At 38.9% G+C, this 21,750-nt stretch overlaps 1 pseudogene; it reads right to left on the bottom strand.

Moving 5' to 3' along the window:
* Positions 1-13,197: 13,197 nt before the first annotated feature.
* Positions 13,198-13,427, bottom strand: LOC106734641 (heat shock factor-binding protein 1 pseudogene; annotated as a pseudogene).
* Positions 13,428-21,750: the final 8,323 nt, after the last annotated feature.

The following is a 21,750-nucleotide window of genomic DNA, read 5'->3' as shown; positions in this document are numbered from 1 at the left end:
GTGTACCTGGGACTAGAACCCAAGATGCTTGGCTCTCGACTCTGTATTCTTCCCATGACACCATACTGCTTCTTGCTGAGATTTATTGGGGAACTACCTGGTCAAATAGCTGATGCTTCTCACTAGGGACTGTGCTGGGGAGACAGAGTGAATGAAAGGCAGAGATATGTTACAAACTTCACCACCACCATGACTGAAATTGCAACTGCCAACTGCTGGCTGGTCATTCTGTACTTGGAAGGAGCTGTTCGTGGTAGAACTATGTTTTCAGAATCCACAGCTGGCAGTAACCCTGAGGTACAGAACTATGCTGCACATAAGTACACACCTGTAAGGTTGGGACTGTCATGATGAAGCAATAATCATCTCTATCTGTCTGTCTAGTATGCTCCCTAGCTGGGACAGCTGCTTGCCCTTCCTAAATAGGTTCTCCATTGACTTAACACATTTGAATGCATTTTTAAATGCTCATAGGAATTGAACAGCTTGAATAAACTGAATTCTCCTGAGTTATCCTGAAATTGTTTATTCACTTATCAGTCATTTTTTTCTCATGTTCTGAGCTCTGGTCCAGCCAAAGGGGTACAGGTAGTAAGGGCACTACTATGAGATGCTGGTGACCACATGGGAAGGTTCTGTCTGGGTTGGAGTCCTAGTCTGCCTCAGCACTCTGGGTGGTGTAAAGGCCTGGCCGAAGGAGGCTGTCTCCCTCTGGTTCTCTCATTCTGCCTCTCTCATGAAGGAAATAAATAAGCTTAAAAAAATACTCTGAACCCTATTGTATGCTTAGGACTTGACAGAGCACGAAGAGATATATCATATACAGTCCTTCAAGTATTTTACAAGACTAGAGATTAATAGCATATCTAGAAACTTAAACAACAAAATAGTAATGATTCATTCATTCAGTATTTATTTATATAGAAAAAATGCCAACCATGTACAAGATATTGGACTAGATAAAATATAACACAGAAAAATGAATAAAATATATTGCTTAGCAACTCACAATTAGACAATGAAAGACTATTGGACTGTTGATGGCATTTAAAACACATGGGTAGTTCAGTTGTTATCTCTGGGTGAGTCCGCCATCTGCAGTAAGATCAAGCAACTCCTTTTCCTCCCTCCTTCCAGGTAGAAATCTTCCTCTGCTCCCAAGGAATTCCCCACTAGGACATGTCCTCTCCAACAGATGGCTAGATCAGGTCTGACCCTTTTGGTCTTTTTCTCTGCCCTGCCAAGGTCATATGAAGTTGCCTGGAGACACCTTTTCTCCCCCCACCCCCAGCAGAAGCTGAGATAATGGACAACTATCCAAGGGTTGATCCTTAAGAAAAGAAAATGTCTGAGGCATGTGGGGAGCTTTGAATGTGCCCCTCCCATTACCATGCCTAATACATCTAAAAGAATTAATAATATTCTTTCAGGAATCATATGGCAGAGAGCATTTTGTTTCTGGGTTCTTTCAGCAGTTCATCTGTACTGTATCATCTCTTAGTACTTCATTTCTTTTTATGGCTAAATAATATTCCACACTCATTCCACTTTAGACTAACTTTGATAAAAAACCTACTTCTCATATGAATTTCAAATATGGCTTTTTATACTTTCCACTCATTGGCCTAGTTTTCTTACATCTTTGAATGACGGCGAAGGGAAACTTTTACATAGCAAGAGGCAAAGAGTCTCACAGTTGCCACTTTGGAGGACTTCTATATGGCTATTGAGTCCCTGTTGGTTGTCACAACAGACATAAAGTAATTTTTATGTTACAGTGACTTGTGGTTAGACAATTTCACCACGTGTGACAATTTTTGACAGTATTTTTGTTTTTAGTGTGTGTTAATATTAAGTTCTCAAACAGGATTTTCTTTTTTTTTTTACTTCTTTCTTTCACGAGTGAGACACAGAGAAAGAGAGACACCCCAACAGGGTCTTTTTTTGTTTTCTTTTGAGAGGTTTTTGCTATAGGGCACGTGCGCTCGCCAGAAAGACAGAGAGAGACAGAGAGACAGAAAGTGAGAAATCACCCCCTAGGGGGAATGGCCATGCCACAATCCCTTCTCCTCCATTCTCCTCTCAGAATCTTGGGCACGCACACACATGCACCTGGCGTGATTTTCAGCCACCGAATCCGGGACTCGAACCGCAGTCAACTACGTGGGAGTTCAGCAACATTATTACGCAACACTATTACGCTAACTGCTGGTCCCACCAACAGGGTCTTTAATGCCGCAATTCATCCCCAGCTTCAGTCAGCCCTGGATCATAGGCTCTTGTGCCCCAGCGCATTCAGGGATGGCCCTGTATGTGAATCCAGAACCCTTCCAATTGGTTCAGTGTTCCAGAGTGTTACATTATTGCTGTGCCCCCCCTAGTCCAATAATTGGAGTCTTCTACTAATTTTAATTAAATATTTCTAAAACACATGCTCTTTAAATATTTTTTAAAATATGTGAGTAAATTGTTATGGAAAGTAAATCTCTAATACTCTCTGCTTTGGCAAAGACAGTGATCAGGCTTTTCTACCTGTAATAAATCTCTGTCTAAAGTCAGTAGTTACCAAAGGCTACTTCATAGAGTATCTTATGGAAAAAAATGACAGATCACTTACATTTGGGATACAAGGGAAGAACATCTTTACTCATTTAGTTCTGGTGGTTTTTATGTTCTCAGATTGTTGATCCACAGAATTTCCGTCTCTTTTGAATGTAAAATTTTCCAGTCCAGTTATTTTATTCTCTACTCTTTCCATCATTTGATTTTGTTGGAGTTTAAGACGTTTGTACAAATTACCATTTATTTTGCTTCCTCAAGGAAAACTCAAAATTGGCTCCTGTTAGACACCTCTTTGCAGACTGAGGTAGGGCATGTAGCTCTGCCTAGCTTGATGGCAATCAAGGGGAGAAGCCGAGGGGAGAAAACCACATGACCTATGTCATCCAAACAGCCTCTACCAAGTGTCAAGTCCTCACTCAGTGAGGACTTACTGCCCTATTATAACCACTGAATTTGTTTTCCTAAATTGTCCGTAAGTGACCTATAACTCCTTGTTGACTTCTATCCATGGTCTTGTATCTATATAGAATTCTTCTGTCCAAACACGAAGGCCAAGGAATCCTTAGGGCCTTGATGGATTTGAGCCATATCTGCCACTCTCAGGCTGAGTTGTACCACTTTAGAGGCCCTATTTGGGATCCACCATGTACTTTCATAGTGAGTGCCACACTTAGCTCCAGTTCGTTCAATGTTTTTATATAAATAGTCTCCTTTTGCACAACTCTTGCAATGGGACTCTTCAATATCATGGGACTCTTTATCCTATATATACATAGGATGTGTTTGGAAATTTTCCTGCTATTTAGCATTTCAGTTGAAGCCCCAAAGCTGAGAGCAATAAATTTTGAGTATGTACATTCTGAACACAACTTTTCAAGATTTACCATAAGATAGCAAAGTCAGTCTTGTGATCCGTATTCTATTAGATAATTTGCATGTCTATAATAGGAGAGATTTATTAAAGAAGGATCCCCCTGGAGGTAATTCATAAAAAAGAGAATGTTACTACTGTTGGTCCCTCCACAGACTATAGTCAGAAAGGACCCCCAGAGCAACGCATTATGGCTCAGATTCTGCAGTGCTACAGGAGGGGAACACAGTGATAGATCACGAAGGCCACTTAAAATGTACTATTTTAAGCTTGGAAACTTGGGGGACAGAATTGTCAATACTCACTTTTGTCTGAAGATTTCTGAATCTAGAAGGCTTACTAAAGTTGCCTGTGATGACAGGGAAAAAGAGGCTAGATAAAGGCTAATGTAACAGGGATGGGTATGACTCTTTTTTAAAAAAATAAGTATTTATTTAATTTTATTCATGATCATTATTGTTTATTAATTTAACCAGAGAGAGATGATCAGTGAGAGAGAGAGAGAGGGAAAGTGAGAATGAAGCCACTAGGTCAAGGTTCTGAATCGTGGTCAGCCATATGGGAGTCCAGTCAGTCACCATGCCACCTGCTAGCCCCAATAACTTTTTAAATTAAATCTGTACTACTAATATTTTCTACATCATTCTTTTGGGTTTAGATCAAGGTAATTTGGTCTTGGCACTATTGTCACTTTGGGATGAATAATTCTTTGCTACAAGAGGTTGTCCTGTGAATTGTATGGTGTTGAGCAGCATCCATCGTTTCTATCCATGAGATACCAGTAGCACCTTCCAAGTTGTAACAACCCCAAATTTCCCCAGATGTTGCCAATGGGGGACTTAGGAGGTGAACTGAGCCTGGTTGAGAACCAGTAGTCTAGACAATTAGCAAAACAAATCAAGACTTGATTTGTATTTTTTTGCCAATTTTGTGGTATAAATATCACCACCTTGACAGATTCCAGGTTGCCAAAGTAATATGAAAAAAAGGCAAAGCCAGAAAGAGAGGTACACATAATGTTTCCATCAGACCTATAATGGATTTAAATGACTTTATGAACATAGGAACAGTAAAATGATAAAAACTAGGAAGTATTGCATGATGAGCATGTCATGTATTATCTTTGTTTACAATACATTGGGTCATTGGAAAATTCATGACATATTTTTCTATACAAAGATACATCATGACTTTTCTGATGACCCAATAATTTATTCAAAAGTCTATATACTTTACTTTCTTTCTTTCTTTTTATTTTTCTTTCTTTTTTTTTTTTTGAGAGATTTTTGCTATAGGGTGCATACACTCACCAGAAGGACAAAGAGAGACAGAGAGACAGAAAGTGAGAAATCATTCCCCAGGGGGATGGCCACACCGCAATCCCTTCTCCTCCATTCTCCTCTTGGTATTTTGGGCATGCATGCACATGTGCCCAGCATGAGTTTAAGCCACCGGGTCTAGGACTCAAACCGCAGTTATCTATAAGGGAGTCCAGTGACATAACCTTTATGCCAACTGCTGGTCCCTAAACTTTAATTTCTAATAATGACTGAGTTCAACAACTGACTTATACAGTTTCTGACAATTTAACAATCTACTTTTGAATGTCAATGTGAGCTTTCTGTAGCACACTACTTTTATAGCCCAGGTAGGAACGTAGAGAGGAAAAGATAATTCTCCTTACAGTTTACAAGATAATATGAAATAGACCCCAGTTTATAAGCTGAGAAATAATATGTGCCACATGTATTCCAGGTATCAGCCTGTCCCCCAAAAAGGCTTTCCTCTAGCCTAATTTAAAAATTGTGGACTTGGTTCTTTCCCACGTTCCTCCCCTTGACAGGGACTCTCAGCACTCTGTGTCCTTCGTGGCCATGTCCAGTCTTACTTACTGAGAGCCACTATCTGCTTTGCCATGCTGCTCCTGGAGCTCTGGCACTCATCTTTCATGGTACACCTGTGTTCTCAGCAGCAGAGACGTCAGTAAAAAGCGTGATTGCATGCCTTAGCCGTCTCTGTTAGCTTCACTCCTCTCCCTTGGTGTATGCCTTTAATTCTTAGACCTGAACAAATCCCATCTTATGAACCTTTCTTAGTATTAATTTCTCCATCTCCTTTCCGGGGGTGGGGGTTGGGGGTTTGGGGTGGGAAATCCCACTTCTGCATTTGTTTTGTCTCAGAGTCCTTTCTATTTTTCCAGTGCAATCTAGAGGGTGCAATACCCCAGTCCAGTTATTTTATTCTCTACTCTTTCCATCATTTGATTTTGTTGGAGTTTAAGACGTTTGTACAAATTACCATTTATTTTGCTTCCTCAAGGAAAACTCAAAATTGGCTCCTGTTAGACACCTCTTTGCAGACTGAGGTAGGGCATGTAGCTCTGCCTAGCTTGATGGCAATCAAGGGGAGAAGCCGAGGGGAGAAAACCACATGACCTATGTCATCCAAACAGCCTCTACCAAGTGTCAAGTCCTCACTCAGTGAGGACTTACTGCCCTATTATAACCACTGAATTTGTTTTCCTAAATTGTCCGTAAGTGACCTATAACTCCTTGTTGACTTCTATCCATGGTCTTGTATCTATATAGAATTCTTCTGTCCAAACACGAAGGCCAAGGAATCCTTAGGGCCTTGATGGATTTGAGCCATATCTGCCACTCTCAGGCTGAGTTGTACCACTTTAGAGGCCCTATTTGGGATCCACCATGTACTTTCATAGTGAGTGCCACACTTAGCTCCAGTTCGTTCAATGTTTTTATATAAATAGTCTCCTTTTGCACAACTCTTGCAATGGGACTCTTCAATATCATGGGACTCTTTATCCTATATATACATAGGATGTGTTTGGAAATTTTCCTGCTATTTAGCATTTCAGTTGAAGCCCCAAAGCTGAGAGCAATAAATTTTGAGTATGTACATTCTGAACACAACTTTTCAAGATTTACCATAAGATAGCAAAGTCAGTCTTGTGATCCGTATTCTATTAGATAATTTGCATGTCTATAATAGGAGAGATTTATTAAAGAAGGATCCCCCTGGAGGTAATTCATAAAAAAGAGAATGTTACTACTGTTGGTCCCTCCACAGACTATAGTCAGAAAGGACCCCCAGAGCAACGCATTATGGCTCAGATTCTGCAGTGCTACAGGAGGGGAACACAGTGATAGATCACGAAGGCCACTTAAAATGTACTATTTTAAGCTTGGAAACTTGGGGGACAGAATTGTCAATACTCACTTTTGTCTGAAGATTTCTGAATCTAGAAGGCTTACTAAAGTTGCCTGTGATGACAGGGAAAAAGAGGCTAGATAAAGGCTAATGTAACAGGGATGGGTATGACTCTTTTTTAAAAAAATAAGTATTTATTTAATTTTATTCATGATCATTATTGTTTATTAATTTAACCAGAGAGAGATGATCAGTGAGAGAGAGAGAGAGGGAAAGTGAGAATGAAGCCACTAGGTCAAGGTTCTGAATCGTGGTCAGCCATATGGGAGTCCAGTCAGTCACCATGCCACCTGCTAGCCCCAATAACTTTTTAAATTAAATCTGTACTACTAATATTTTCTACATCATTCTTTTGGGTTTAGATCAAGGTAATTTGGTCTTGGCACTATTGTCACTTTGGGATGAATAATTCTTTGCTACAAGAGGTTGTCCTGTGAATTGTATGGTGTTGAGCAGCATCCATCGTTTCTATCCATGAGATACCAGTAGCACCTTCCAAGTTGTAACAACCCCAAATTTCCCCAGATGTTGCCAATGGGGGACTTAGGAGGTGAACTGAGCCTGGTTGAGAACCAGTAGTCTAGACAATTAGCAAAACAAATCAAGACTTGATTTGTATTTTTTTGCCAATTTTGTGGTATAAATATCACCACCTTGACAGATTCCAGGTTGCCAAAGTAATATGAAAAAAAGGCAAAGCCAGAAAGAGAGGTACACATAATGTTTCCATCAGACCTATAATGGATTTAAATGACTTTATGAACATAGGAACAGTAAAATGATAAAAACTAGGAAGTATTGCATGATGAGCATGTCATGTATTATCTTTGTTTACAATACATTGGGTCATTGGAAAATTCATGACATATTTTTCTATACAAAGATACATCATGACTTTTCTGATGACCCAATAATTTATTCAAAAGTCTATATACTTTACTTTCTTTCTTTCTTTTTATTTTTCTTTCTTTTTTTTTTTTTGAGAGATTTTTGCTATAGGGTGCATACACTCACCAGAAGGACAAAGAGAGACAGAGAGACAGAAAGTGAGAAATCATTCCCCAGGGGGATGGCCACACCGCAATCCCTTCTCCTCCATTCTCCTCTTGGTATTTTGGGCATGCATGCACATGTGCCCAGCATGAGTTTAAGCCACCGGGTCTAGGACTCAAACCGCAGTTATCTATAAGGGAGTCCAGTGACATAACCTTTATGCCAACTGCTGGTCCCTAAACTTTAATTTCTAATAATGACTGAGTTCAACAACTGACTTATACAGTTTCTGACAATTTAACAATCTACTTTTGAATGTCAATGTGAGCTTTCTGTAGCACACTACTTTTATAGCCCAGGTAGGAACGTAGAGAGGAAAAGATAATTCTCCTTACAGTTTACAAGATAATATGAAATAGACCCCAGTTTATAAGCTGAGAAATAATATGTGCCACATGTATTCCAGGTATCAGCCTGTCCCCCAAAAAGGCTTTCCTCTAGCCTAATTTAAAAATTGTGGACTTGGTTCTTTCCCACGTTCCTCCCCTTGACAGGGACTCTCAGCACTCTGTGTCCTTCGTGGCCATGTCCAGTCTTACTTACTGAGAGCCACTATCTGCTTTGCCATGCTGCTCCTGGAGCTCTGGCACTCATCTTTCATGGTACACCTGTGTTCTCAGCAGCAGAGACGTCAGTAAAAAGCGTGATTGCATGCCTTAGCCGTCTCTGTTAGCTTCACTCCTCTCCCTTGGTGTATGCCTTTAATTCTTAGACCTGAACAAATCCCATCTTATGAACCTTTCTTAGTATTCATTTCTCCATCTCCTTTCCGGGGGTGGGGGTTGGGGGTTTGGGGTGGGAAATCCCACTTCTGCATTTGTTTTGTCTCAGAGTCCTTTCTATTTTTCCAGTGCAATCTAGAGGGTGCAATAACCCATGAAATAACACTAACAAAATCACAGATAGTTATTGTAGAATGAACCTAGCAATGTATAGTGCAGGTGTACTTTATATATATGTATAAATATATATGTGCGTGTGTGTGTATATATAAATTCACATGTATGAGAATTTTCAAAAGGTAAGGAAAATAAAAACCTAAAATTAAAAATAGGGGGAGCTATCAGGTGGCATGATGAAGTCACTGGACTCCCACATGGCTGACCGCCGTTTGAGTTCTGGATTGATGTCTTGTAAATCACACTGACCATGTGTGCATGGGTGCCCAAAATCCCAACATGAGGCTGGAGGAGAAGGGGTTGTGGTGTGGCCATCCCCCTTGGGAGTGATTTCTTATTTTCCCTTTCTCTTTCTCACTCTTTCTCTGGTGACCATATGTACTCTATGTCAAAAACCTAAAAAGGAAAAAAAAAAGTTATGGAAAATATGTATTTTGGAAAACACTATGCATGAATTGGACATTTTTGTTTTTTGCATCAAAATAAACTTGTACTAGCTTATACCACATCTGACAGGATTTAGTTTGAGGCACTAAGAAGAGTAAGTTTAAAGGAACCCCAACCAGAGCTACATGAATTCTGCTAAAATCGAGGCATGAATAAAACTCAAATTTATGGTGATGCTTGGGAGAATGATGAAATTATTGATACTTAATGAAAAGTTTATGTAAAAAAAAATGCCCAAAAGAAATCAGCAGTTTACGAATGGGTACTTTGTTTGAAGGGCTGAGATGATGAGGAAGGTAATGCATGCAGCAGAAAACTATCTACATCAATTTGCAAGGAAAAATTAATCTTCTTTGTGAAGAAGATTATAATTAACAGCAGAAAAAGTACCACAGACATCTCAATTGGTTCAACTTACACAATTCTGACCACAAAATAAAAGTTGAGCAAATTTTCCACCAAAATATCTGCTCCTAGATCAACTGTAGAAAAGGTAGAACTTTCTTCTCTTTCTTCTTCTTCTTCATGCAGATGCATGTGCCTGGCATGTTTTCAACCTGTCGGGGCCAGGACTTGAACCTTGGTCAGTAATATAGGATCTGGCTCCCTATGCATAATATTTAACTACTCAGTGTGGGCTAGTCTGAGAGAAGAGCCTTCAATGGAAAGTTTAAACAAGTGAGATCAAGGTTTTGAAGTATTTCATTCAAGAATTATAACAGGAGATGAAACAGAGCTTTTTCTGTATAATCCTGAAGACACAAAGCACTATGAAGTGACTGAAGGAGAATGCTGTGGATAAGTACTTGTCTTCTCTGCCCTCTCTCTAATAAGATTTCACTGGTTCAGTCAAAACACTCTCTGTTCTGCTATCACGATCTTCCTTCACTTTATTTTCCTAGAATACTTAGGTAATTGTCTCAGAGAAGCCGTAGTGATGACTATCATGCTACATGTAACATGCTAATGTCATGTTGCATGGGTTGCCTTTAGCAAATGAGTCAACCACCTAGTGAAACCTAAAGAATGTGCTACTCAGCTGGGTGAAGTTCATGAAGACGTAAGACGTAAGAAGACCCTTGGACACAGGTCACTGTGGAGGCTCCGTGAGCCTTGACATTGCTGCCTTCTCATTTTTGATGGAGAAAAAGATGGTACTATAGCCTGAGATCAAGGAGGTTCTTAAAGCTTAATTTTGTCTACTTTCAGGGTAGATGTGTATGAGTATGTGTGTGTAAATATTTGAAAATCTAAAGCTTATTTAGAGTTTTGTTTAAACACAGAAAAGAGTACATAAAATTAGCTCATTTACAGTGGAAAAAAACAAAATTGTCAGTGAGAGACTGGTTATTCCATCTAGATTTTTCTTAGCTTCAAATATAATGAAAGAAAAACAGACCAACTAATACTACGTTTATTTGGATAGGTGAGCTCAGTGATCAGATGTCAGCTCTCAAAAGTTATCATTCAGCTAGGAAACTCAATTTAATTATTTGCAATTTATTCTCCCGCTGTGTTTTGGAAAAAAAAAAAAAAAGATGACTATATCAGTTTTACTTACAGCCATACTTAAAAATGGAAGTTTTCTTTTGGTGATTCAAGAATGACTTTGTTGCCATTGTTAATGTTTTCTGGAGGCAGGTTTTATGCAGTTAAGCAAAATGTCAAATAAGGACATGATTAAAAAATAATTAGAAATTGCAAGAGCTTAGAAATATATATATTTAATCTTAATGTAAACCCAACTTTGAAGGCCAAATAGATAGTTTGGAAAAAATATAAATCCTTTGAGAGAAATAAATCTATAAAGTGGCCTACTGTGCATTACAGAAAGTCAAAAAGAAAAAAAAAAACTTGAGTTTCTAAAATAATATTAGTTTTTATGTTAGTTTTTCTTTAACATCAACCTCTTTTTTGACTGTTTTATTGAAAATTCTACAGACAGTAGCTTATTTTTCCACCAACCTAAGCACCTGAGACTTTTGGCTGATGGATATAAGACCAGTAAAATTGCCTATAAAATGTAACTTTATATCATAACTTACATAATGTTTATAGAATATATTCCAACATTTACTTTTTTCCAACAGCAAACTTCTCAGTATATATTCATTATATTACAATGAAAAACAAAATTAATGTTTTAGTACAATGATAACACTTCCTCTGTAGTATATTGTTGTGTTTTGTACATCCCAATTGATAGATCTAAAAGGGGAAATGTTGATCTCACCTAACAAAAATTTTTCTGAGGTGAACATGAAGGAAATAGAGTAATATTTTATTGGAACATGTTTTATTAGCTTCATTTTCAAGTGCTATAGTAAACTTGTGTTCCTGTCTCTGCGTATAGCCTGAGATAATACAATTCGCCAGTGTGGTTGGTCCTGACAACCACTGCACCTCATGCTTCCACCACAAGGTCTTTGCTTGGGTTAGCATTCCTTCTGATACCCATTAGCTTGTTCTTTTTCCACTTTTAATTCTTTGCTAATATGACATTCTCAGATACTCATGGTATGGTGGTTAAGGCACTGGACTCCCACATGGCTGACCACATTTTAAGTCCTGGACTTTCTCACTTTCTCTTTCTGTCTGTCTCTGGTGAGTGTGTGTGCCCAATAGCAAACTCAAAATAATAATAAATAAAAAATGTTTTAAAAATTGTACTTTTGTCATCTAGTATCTCCCCCCCTTTTTTTAGGGTTTCAGGAACGTTTATTCATGGCAAATATTTTTGGTCAGGGGAGCCTGCCTTTGAAACCTTTCCTTTCTTAAGAAAGCCAACTCCTACCTAAGTCCTGATTATTCTTACAACAGCAACTGGCTGTATCATTTACAAAGTTTGAAAATGCCCTGCACATGGTGCCCATTGGTCTGGTCAGAGGCCACGTGTGTGGGACATTCGGGGCTAAACCCTGCAGCACGATCTACGAGCCCCATCAAATGCATTTCTACTGCTGGGTAATAATAGCAGTGAAAATTTTACTCCTTGTGTTCCCCATATAATTTATAAATAGGACAAATTATTAATATTATGCATTTGTAATACAAATAATCAAGACTGGTAACAAGAAACATTTTAAAATACACTGTTTTCATTAAGAGTTTTTATGAAGGATTGCATCATTCAACTTCTTCGATGTTTCAACTGTTTGTTGTATAAAATCACTTAGTGGTGACAATCACTGGCCTCTGGGCTCAGTGCTCCTGACACTACACTTCTGAGTGGCCGAGAGTCATTATCCCAGTCTTCCATAATCAGTAATAAAACTGCTACTCTGCAAGGATTTAGGTAAGAAACGGTTTAAGTAAATCAGTGTTTCTTAAAAATTTGAGTCTACTACAGGTCATTTTCCATTTTCTAGCCTAGCAACTGACATGGCCTCAGTGTTGTCTCTTTTTCTTTTTCACTCAGTAGCTCAAAATGATGAAGTGACTGAGTTTTACAATCCTGCCATATTTTTTATGGTGACCACTGTAGATAAACAATGTAGGATCTCACTAAAGTATTAGAATCTCATGCAAAACTCTTAAAAAATAAATGCCTCATTACATCACTTTCTGTTTGTGAAAAGTTCCATCAGAGGACTGTGGCAGTGGTTAATTTTCATTGACTGTAGTATCTGATCCCAGGGGTAAGTCACAGTTCCACTCTGAGTTTTGGCAACGCAGAAGTGACAGATACTATCTGGTGTTAGCACAAAAGTCATTTTTGCTGAGAATGAAAGAACTCTTTAAGTGTCTTACTTCACCAGATCTAAACATAATCTATGGTGTTTGTTACTTTTTCTCTAATAAAAAAATTACACAGCAACTTTTATCAAACAGCAAGGAATTGCAGAGAAAAAAATGACTTCACAAAAATAGCACTAAAAAAAAATTGACAAACTTATGTAGGAACTGACAAAGTTTTAGTGTTTAATAATAAATAGCACATCTGACCAAGGCCTGAAATGTGAAGATAACATGTTCAAGACACTGGGGGAAATCACTCTTTACACTCACTATATAGTATGTGGTTAAGTATGCACACTTTATTATAATATAAAACCTGTCTACACATAGTGGTTAGCTCAGAAAGCCAGCTAGTCTCCTCTTGGTGTTCCAAATTTTGGTGTTAATTATTAGAAAGCTTCAACTCTTCTGTGTGACAGGTATCCAGTTTTCACCTTCCAGTTCTTCCATCCTAGCCTGTGTCATGAGGTCGGTGATATTTTTCTCCAGATCATCAATGCGACTACTCATATCGTCAGTTCTTCCAATGATCTGGTCAGACATGGTCTGAAATTTATCTTGCATCTGTTGCAAGAGAGTCTGTGCCACAGAGGTCAGGTCCTGCACATCTTGGGGCCAGTCTCGGCCATCTCCCCAGTGCCCAGCTTGGAGGTGGCTGCTCAGACCACCCTCTCCATCTCTTTTTTCCTGTTATTTTTCTCTGAAAATATTGGGTTGTTGAAAAAAATCATGATGCATTTTTGCATAGAAAAAATACATTATGACTTTTCTGACAGCCCAATAGTTTATCAATCTAATTATTTGTTTTATTGTCTCTTTCTTTATAGCAAATTATAAAATTTATAGTGGAAAGGATTTTCCCCTTTTTATCCTTTTTTTCTCATACTTAAGCACATGACAATGCATACTGTGATAATTTAGAGAAAAATCCCAAAGAAATGGAGCCAGTATTAGAACAAGGCAAATCTGCTGAAGATCATCGAATTCTTTTCAACCAAAAAAAAAAAAAATTTATATATAAATGTAGTGTTACTCTGCCAAGTATGACAGAACTAAAGAGTTTAAATGATCTAACTCATCCAGCAGAAGAAAATTGATGTGGATACTTTTTGAAAATGACACGATAGAGATGTGACTCATTAGTTATCTGTCAATATTGCTCAGTGGGGTATCTCAACTCAAACATGGAAATGTGTTTTGAACATTGGTCCCTTTCCAACACCATAAAAATCAGGTAGAAAGCATAGCAGCTTCCCACAGTGGATTTGTAATTGGTCAGAGACTTGGAGGAGAAACTGGTGTGCAGAGCAAAAGAAGGAGGGGACTAGAGAGGATACTTGCTCTTCTTCTTATCTTTCCTTCTCCTGATCCTCTTTGTTCTTCAACTAAGCTCTAGCGAGGCTATGGTTCCCTTTCATTTATTATTTTTTTTATTTTTTTTTAATGAGAGTTTTTTTTTTTTTTTTTGCTATAGGGCGTGTGCGCTTGCCAGACAGACAGAGAGAGACATAGACACAGAAAGCGAGAAATCACCCCCCCAGGGGAAATGGTCACGCCACAATCCCTTCTCCTCCATTCTCCTCTCGGGATTTTGGGCACGCATGCACACGTGCCCGGCATGAGTTTTAAGCCACCAGGCCCGGGATGCGAACTGCGGTCGACTACGTGGGAGTCCAATGACATAGCCATTACGCTAACTACTGGTTCCCCTGGTTCCCTTTCATATTTAAGTTTAAATGGGAAAATATAATAAAAATAATTGCTTTTGGAGTTTAAATAGGAACTTTTTTCCCCCTTGCTAAAGATAGATACTTACTGAGAAAGGAAAAGATGAAATAGGAGTGAGAAAAAAAAATATTAGTAGTAGTAAGATAAAATAAGCAGTGGAGGGACCAGCAGGTGGTGTGGTGATTAAGGCACTGGATGCTCCCACGTGGCTGACGGCAGTTCGAGTTCCAGACCTGGTAGCTTGCTTTCTCACTTTCTCTGTCTCTCTGGTAAAATTAAAAGAAATTAATGAGTAAATAAAAAGTTAAATAAATAATTCTTTAAAAAAATAATAAGCAGTAGAAAAAAGTGGCTAAAAATGGGAGGGGTGTCAGAATGAAGACTTGACTTTTGGCAATTGCATGTCCAACCTGCTAACCCTGAATCATTAGATTACCTAATTTGATCTCTCAGTGTTACATTCTCTAATCACTATTTGGAATACATTCAGAAAGGAAAAAAGAATAAAATCACCATAGTCTTATCACTAGCAGGTGCCGATATATTGCACATGTTGCCATGTTCTTCAACACATTCTCAACCAGAACACGATGTTGTCGCAAGTGGCACTTGGTATGTCTATTAAATGCTTTGTTTACATTTTACCAAATGTAAGTACCCCAAAATGCTATAATACAGGGATCTCCAGCCTGTGGGCAGCAGATTGGTGCTAGTCCATGGCCTGCTGGGAGCCTGGTCTGTATGGACCATCTATTGGAGGTGGGCAGCCAGTGAGTAAGTGAGGCTTCATCTGTTTTTGCAGCTGCTTCCCATCACTGGCATCGCCACTTGGACTCTGCCTCTGACTGGATCAGTGGCAGTACTGAATTCTCATGGGTGTGTGAAACCTATTGTGTGATTGTTTCACTGTAAACTGCAGTGTGGTAGTGCTGGAAATGCGGTGTAGAGTGGGTATGGTGCACTTGGGTTATCCTGAGACCAATTCCCTTATCCCCTCTTTCTTATCCCCTGCATGCTATCCCAATCTGTGGAGGGATTGTCTTCCACCAGGCCCTGGTCCCTGGTGCTGGGAAGGTTGAGAATCACTGCTATAAAAGACATGTAAAGAGGAATAGGTACTGATTTTCACTGGAATATTGGAATATTCTCTTTAGAACAATATTTATGCTTTTCTTTTTTTGGATTTTTGGCTGTCTACATCCTTAAATTTTTCTCCTTCCTTGTCTTCCAGCATTCCTCTACTCAACTTTAATGCCACCGTTTCCCATATATAACATTTATACAAAAATGATGAATCTAATTTTACATGACCTACATATTAAATGTTTTTGTGGGTTTCCCTAATAATAGAAACAGCAAGAGCTATTATATGCCATAGTAGGATATAACATAAGTCATCTACTCTAATAATTTACATTTGGAGGGTCCAGTGAATTTCATAAGAACTCAGAAAGAGATGGGTACATAATCCAAAGAATTTTAACTCTCTCTCAATATATATAAATTGCCTAATTTGTGTAAAATCTGTATGAGGTAATTCTACATATATGACCTCATTTTACCTTTCCTACATTAAAAAAGCTGGGGTTTTTTTTGGTTATTAATTCTCTCTTTTAGGGTAGGAAATGGATTTCGAGAAGCTAAGTCATTTTCCTAGTCACAGAGCTCATGTGTGGCAGAGATAGCATTTGAATTCAAGTCTGTCTGACTTCAAGGTTCCTGTTTATTCAGAAAAGAGTACTTCTGTGTGACATGGTTATCTGGAAGAAAGGAGGTGTTAGCCTGTAGGTGATGTCCAGAGAAAAGACTTCCCATTGTTTTTAGAATTCACTTTCACCCCTTTTGCTGATGTGGTGAATGCTGCATAGCTACCCTGCCAAATGCTGCCGGCTGGAATGCCATTTCTTCCTTTCTTCCTGCCTTCACATTCTATGGTGTCGATTTTGTTCTGTCTCGTGTGCAGATTACTTGCTTAGATGACTTTTCCTGCCAGATGTACTGTGTGCATTGAGAGCAAGTATTTTATCTTACTCGTTTCTCATTCCTTTAGTGCAAAACCTAGTTCTATGCACATAATAGGTGCACAATAAATGCTAATAATGAAACAGTAGCTCTGCATGAGGGAGAAGAGCTAAGACTGGGACATCTTTTAGGTCCTGTGACATTTACATTAGCAGGAAAAAGAGAAGAAATCATGTTCTTGCCATGCAGTTTATACTGCTCCAGCCAAACATCGAAAGCTGTCCTATGAATAGTTTTGAACCTCAAAAACAATTTTGGTTTAAGTCTGGGAGGGGGAAGAGGGACATGGTGGCTCTTATTACTCCCACACCAGTCCACCCATCTCATATTAGAACATGTAATTCCAGCATTGCTGACTGTCTTAAAATTTGTGAACAGAGTGTCCTCTGGACACTGGTACACACATTGTCTCTTTAAGAACCTTACTTGTAGCTTGTAATTAAATGAAAGGACCTGCAGCTGCTGAAATAAAGTATAGCCTAGAGGCCATTTTTATGAGTTTCTCGAGCAAGAGGTAGTCATGTCAGAACCACTATTGTTACGAGTCTGAATGTTTCCAATGAAGCCTTTGCACGAATCATTTGCTTAGCACTAGTCATTCAGTCACTTGATTTCAGCCCACTGTTTCCTCTTGGAATTAGCAAAAACAACTCTACAAAGGAAAATATTTCATAAGAAAAGTCATAGGCTTCTGCTGCATAAACCATAGATGACCTGGACTCTATGACCAGTTCATGGGGGTACTGCCTCTGGTTCCACTGGCCAGGGGAGGCCATAATGACAGTTGAGTCCTTGAAAGTAGTATCTGTATCTCCTCTTATTTTTGTTTCTTAAAGACAGGATTTTTAAACCTAAATCCTCTAATATAGTAGGTAAGTCTTGGTTGACTGAAAGCTATCCTGGTTTTTGCTTAAAAGTTTCATGTCATGGGAAAACCCTCAAGTCTTAATCAAACTGGAACAGCTTATTGCATTAGGTCTCTTTCAATGCTTTTACTCAACAGATGAACATTCTGGGACCACTTTATAATCTAGAAGAATTTAGACCATGATACGCAAATCACACACCAGTGGTCAAATCCTGGTGAATTTATGTTGAAAAAGTTGTTGTGGAACCCCCAAAGGCTACTTCCATATTCTTTACTCCCAAGTGTCCTAACTGGTGTGTCAAGTGGTAAGTGTTGAGACACTGGTGTTCTACTAATGGGTTCTAGGTGTACTGCAATATTGATTCTCATCTTCCTCTGGCCGTGAACTATCATCTTCTCTCTTTAACACAGTGAGCACTATAAAATAATAATACTTTTCATGTGTGTCATAATAAGGGATAAGTTGGGAAAGTACTGCTCACATCCAACCCACAAATTTTCTGGGTAAAGCCTAACTTAGAGTGTTTCTATTAAATATAGGCTTATATCAAGCTCAGGCAAAACTGCATTCAATCTGTCTTGTGTTCAGCTGATTTCTAGATTATTGTCTGGGAAAGTTGATGAATTAGGTCATGAGTGGTAAGAGAATAAAGCAAACTAAAATCATATTAAAGGCACGTGGCTAGTTAAATTGAAAAAAAAAATAAAGGTTTATCTGGTTAGTATTAATAGAAATTCCTATTGCTGCACTTATCTGTTTTCAGTACACATATCCCATTTTAGTTTAAATTACCTTTGAGTTTGAATAAACACAACCAATGTTTCATTCCATGCTTCACTTTGTACATATGCTAATATGTTATGTCAGAAATCAAGATATCCAGAAATACAAAGATAGCTAAGAATCATATACTTAAAATCCAAGTTTCCAAGACAAACAGGTACTTATACCTTTACTTAAATAGTCCATTAAAGGTTTATTCACATTTAAAGCTAAAGGTGATATGTAAATAAAAGTGCATAGCCTCAAGTGTACTCCAGTTCCAAATTCTCAGTACCCTCAGTCCTCTTAGACAGTGAAAGGAGGGAGAACTGAATCTGTGGACAAAGTTGGCCTTTACAGATCAGAACTTTACATCGTGCCAGACTTAAAGCCTGCCCAACTTCTGGCTCTTCGATTGCTTAATACATTAGTGGACTCGTTCCAGTTCCCAGTGGTCGGATTCCACATCGCACAGTCCCTGTCCCATCTGGTGCTAATTGGCACCCTTGTTGGTAGTTTCCAAAAGCAGAAGAGGAAAAATAAAAGGGACTATCTTTCTATCCTTAGAAGCTAGAAGCTTAGTACAGGCAGTCCTCAATTTAAAATGAGCTGTGTACTAACTATTAAATGTAAATCAGTTGTGTAGAATCCAGAACGAAAATTTCCAATGAAATAAAGTCATGCCTGATGGTTAGTTCTCCGGGTCAGTTCAGTTCACAAAAGTCTGAGGACCTGTAATGTGCCCGATAAATAGTTCCCATGACAATAGCATTGAACCATCCTGGGTGAACCGAGTAGGAAGAGGTGGTAAAACCAACACTACCTTTGATGGCAGAAGGCCAGGCTGTATTCTCACCAGTGTGTGACCTTAGTCAATTCCCAGAACTCTTTTTAGTACTGTTTCTTTAATTGAATGGGGAGGGGACAGGCAGTAAAACTTGCTTTTCCTCTTTCACTCTTATCCTGCAAGGATCAAATAAGATAATACTTATGAAACAGTTTAACAACTACTTTCACTTTCCTTTGAAATAACAATCATGCTCTCTCCTGTGTTTTTTTTTTTTTTTCCTAAACCTTGTCAGCAAAAGGATCAGCAAAAGGAACAGGGACTGTTCCCTGTCTAAACTCTTCTTTGTGGTTCTCATTTGGGAAAAGGGTTTGGGAGGTTGGGAACCAATAAAATAGTAAGAACCAAGACTGCTGAGGTGTGACATCAAAGGTCTGACTGCTTAGAATGGGAAGCCTTCTTTCCTATGAGGATAAAAGCGCTCAAGGAATATTTTTTGGTCCAGGCTCCTCTGTCATCCCTCTATTTTCTTCCCAGGACCCAAGGCATTGGCCTCAACAATCATGCTCTCTCCTGTGTTTTTTTTTTTTTTTCCTAAACCTTGTCAGCAAAAGGATCAGCAAAAGGAACAGGGACTGTTCCCTGTCTAAACTCTTCTTTGTGGTTCTCATTTGGGAAAAGGGTTTGGGAGGTTGGGAACCAATAAAATAGTAAGAACCAAGACTGCTGAGGTGTGACATCAAAGGTCTGACTGCTTAGAATGGGAAGCCTTCTTTCCTATGAGGATAAAAGCGCTCAAGGAATATTTTTTGGTCCAGGCTCCTCTGTCATCCCTCTATTTTCTTCCCAGGACCCAAGGCATTGGCCTCTTTTTTTCATTGTCTACACCTGTTACTTCTCAACAGCGCATGTTTTTCCCCAGTTTTATCAAGGACTCCATAGTCTTTTCGAAGTTTCACAAGGAATTTGATTACTTGATTATAAGAGAATGGAAATAGAAAGTCAAAGTACTCACTTCCATATTCTTTCTAATTAACTACATATATAGCTTTTGTAAGACAGAGATGGAGAGGAAGCCCACACATACTTGCTAGTTGTATTTTTTTGTCATCTAAGAACAATCCTGGTGTTTTATTTGCACTTAAAAGGAGGAGCAGACTCAGAGAATTTCATCTCAGACCCTGGTGCTGGAACTATTAGGGAAAGGAGGAGATCAGGCTTAAACACCTACATGAGGACAGGGGCAAAACCACTGTATCTCTGAGGCTGGAAAGCCTAGCAAACAAGGCAGGCTTCCTAGAGGAAGTAGAAACAAGAGGGAGTCTGGGGTGGTGTGCTGCTAGTTTCCCTTGCACTCTTGGTCTTTTTTCCCTTCCCACAAGGAGTGAGATGCTATCAAAGACATCAGTTTTGGCACATTTGCTATCATTGCAGCACTTTATTGACCTCTGACCACATCCTGTCCTGTCTTCATCGGACAGAACTTCCTCCTAAACCTCCCTTTGTTTCTCCCTATCAGCACCTCCCATCTCTCTGTACCCTTTCCCATGATAATACCAAATGCTCTTGTCCTCTCCTTTTTCTCACTATGTGCAGCTACAATAACTTCTCCCCACCCTTCTGTCTGTCTGTTCCTCAAGAGTTCCTCTTTAGCCTTCTGCCATTCCCATTGCATTTAATATTTGTTGGCCTAACAGAAATGTGATGATGATTAAAACAGCTCCTGTCATCAGGGAACTGACATGCTTGTAGATACCATCAGTATGAGTGTGAGAAGTCAAGAGCCAAGCACACAGATGAGGGCAAGATGATTTCCAAACACTGTGGATGTTCAGGGAGGAGGAAAGAGGAATCAAGGAAGTCAGCATGGAGGCAGTGACATCTAAGACAGGCCTCAGAGTATACATGAGAGTTCAAAGGTTAGAGGACCTTTTAAATAAAAGGAAGACACTTTTAAGAAAATGTCAAAATTGATCATTACATCTCATAAAGGATCACAGTCTTAATAAGTCACTATCACTCACCAGGAATATGTCCATTACTATTTCCCAAGACAAGTGAAGGAGCTTTCTCCTGTGGAGGCTCGGGCTTTACATGAAAAATTCTCCTCAAACAATAAAACTACTGGTGGAAAATGCTGGGGAAACTCTGGGAGACATTGGAGTAGGCAAAGACTTCTTAAATAAGACTCCCAAAGCACAGGCAATAATCCCTAAAATAGACGAGTGGGACTATATTAGACTAAGAAGTTTCTGCACAGCAAAGGACACAGTAACAAGTGTGAACCGACAACCCTCAGAATGGGAAAATATTTTTGTTAAATATACCTCAAACAAGGGACTGATAACCAGAATACACAGGGAACTCAAGTGCCTTATGTGAAAAAAAAAAAAAAAGATTAACCCAATTAAAAGATGGGAAAATGAGTTGAACAAAAATCTCTCTAAGGAAGACATACGAACAGCCAAAGAGCATATGAGGAAATGCTCAACATCCCTCATCATAAGGGAGATGCAGATAAAAACCACAATGAGATACCACCTAACCCCTGTCAGAATGGCAAAGATTAAGAATATAAAAAGTGATAAGTTTTGGCGGGGATATGGTGAAAAGGGAACCCTCCTACACTGTTGGTGGGAATGTAAACTAGTTCAACCACTGTGGAGAACAATATGGAGGTTCCTCAAAGATCTACAAATAGAACTACCATTTGATCCAGCAATCCCACTTCTGGGTATTTACCCGAAAGACAGGAGAACGCTCAGTCAGAAAAGTGCTTGCACA

The sequence above is a fragment of the Tupaia chinensis genome, unplaced genomic scaffold (genome assembly GCF_000334495.1).
Source record: "Tupaia chinensis unplaced genomic scaffold, TupChi_1.0 Scaffold000026_1, whole genome shotgun sequence".
Classification (NCBI taxonomy): Eukaryota; Metazoa; Chordata; class Mammalia; order Scandentia; family Tupaiidae; genus Tupaia; species Tupaia belangeri.
Note: the sequence above shows the minus strand (reverse complement) of the source record. Positions and strands in the feature narration are given on the sequence as shown.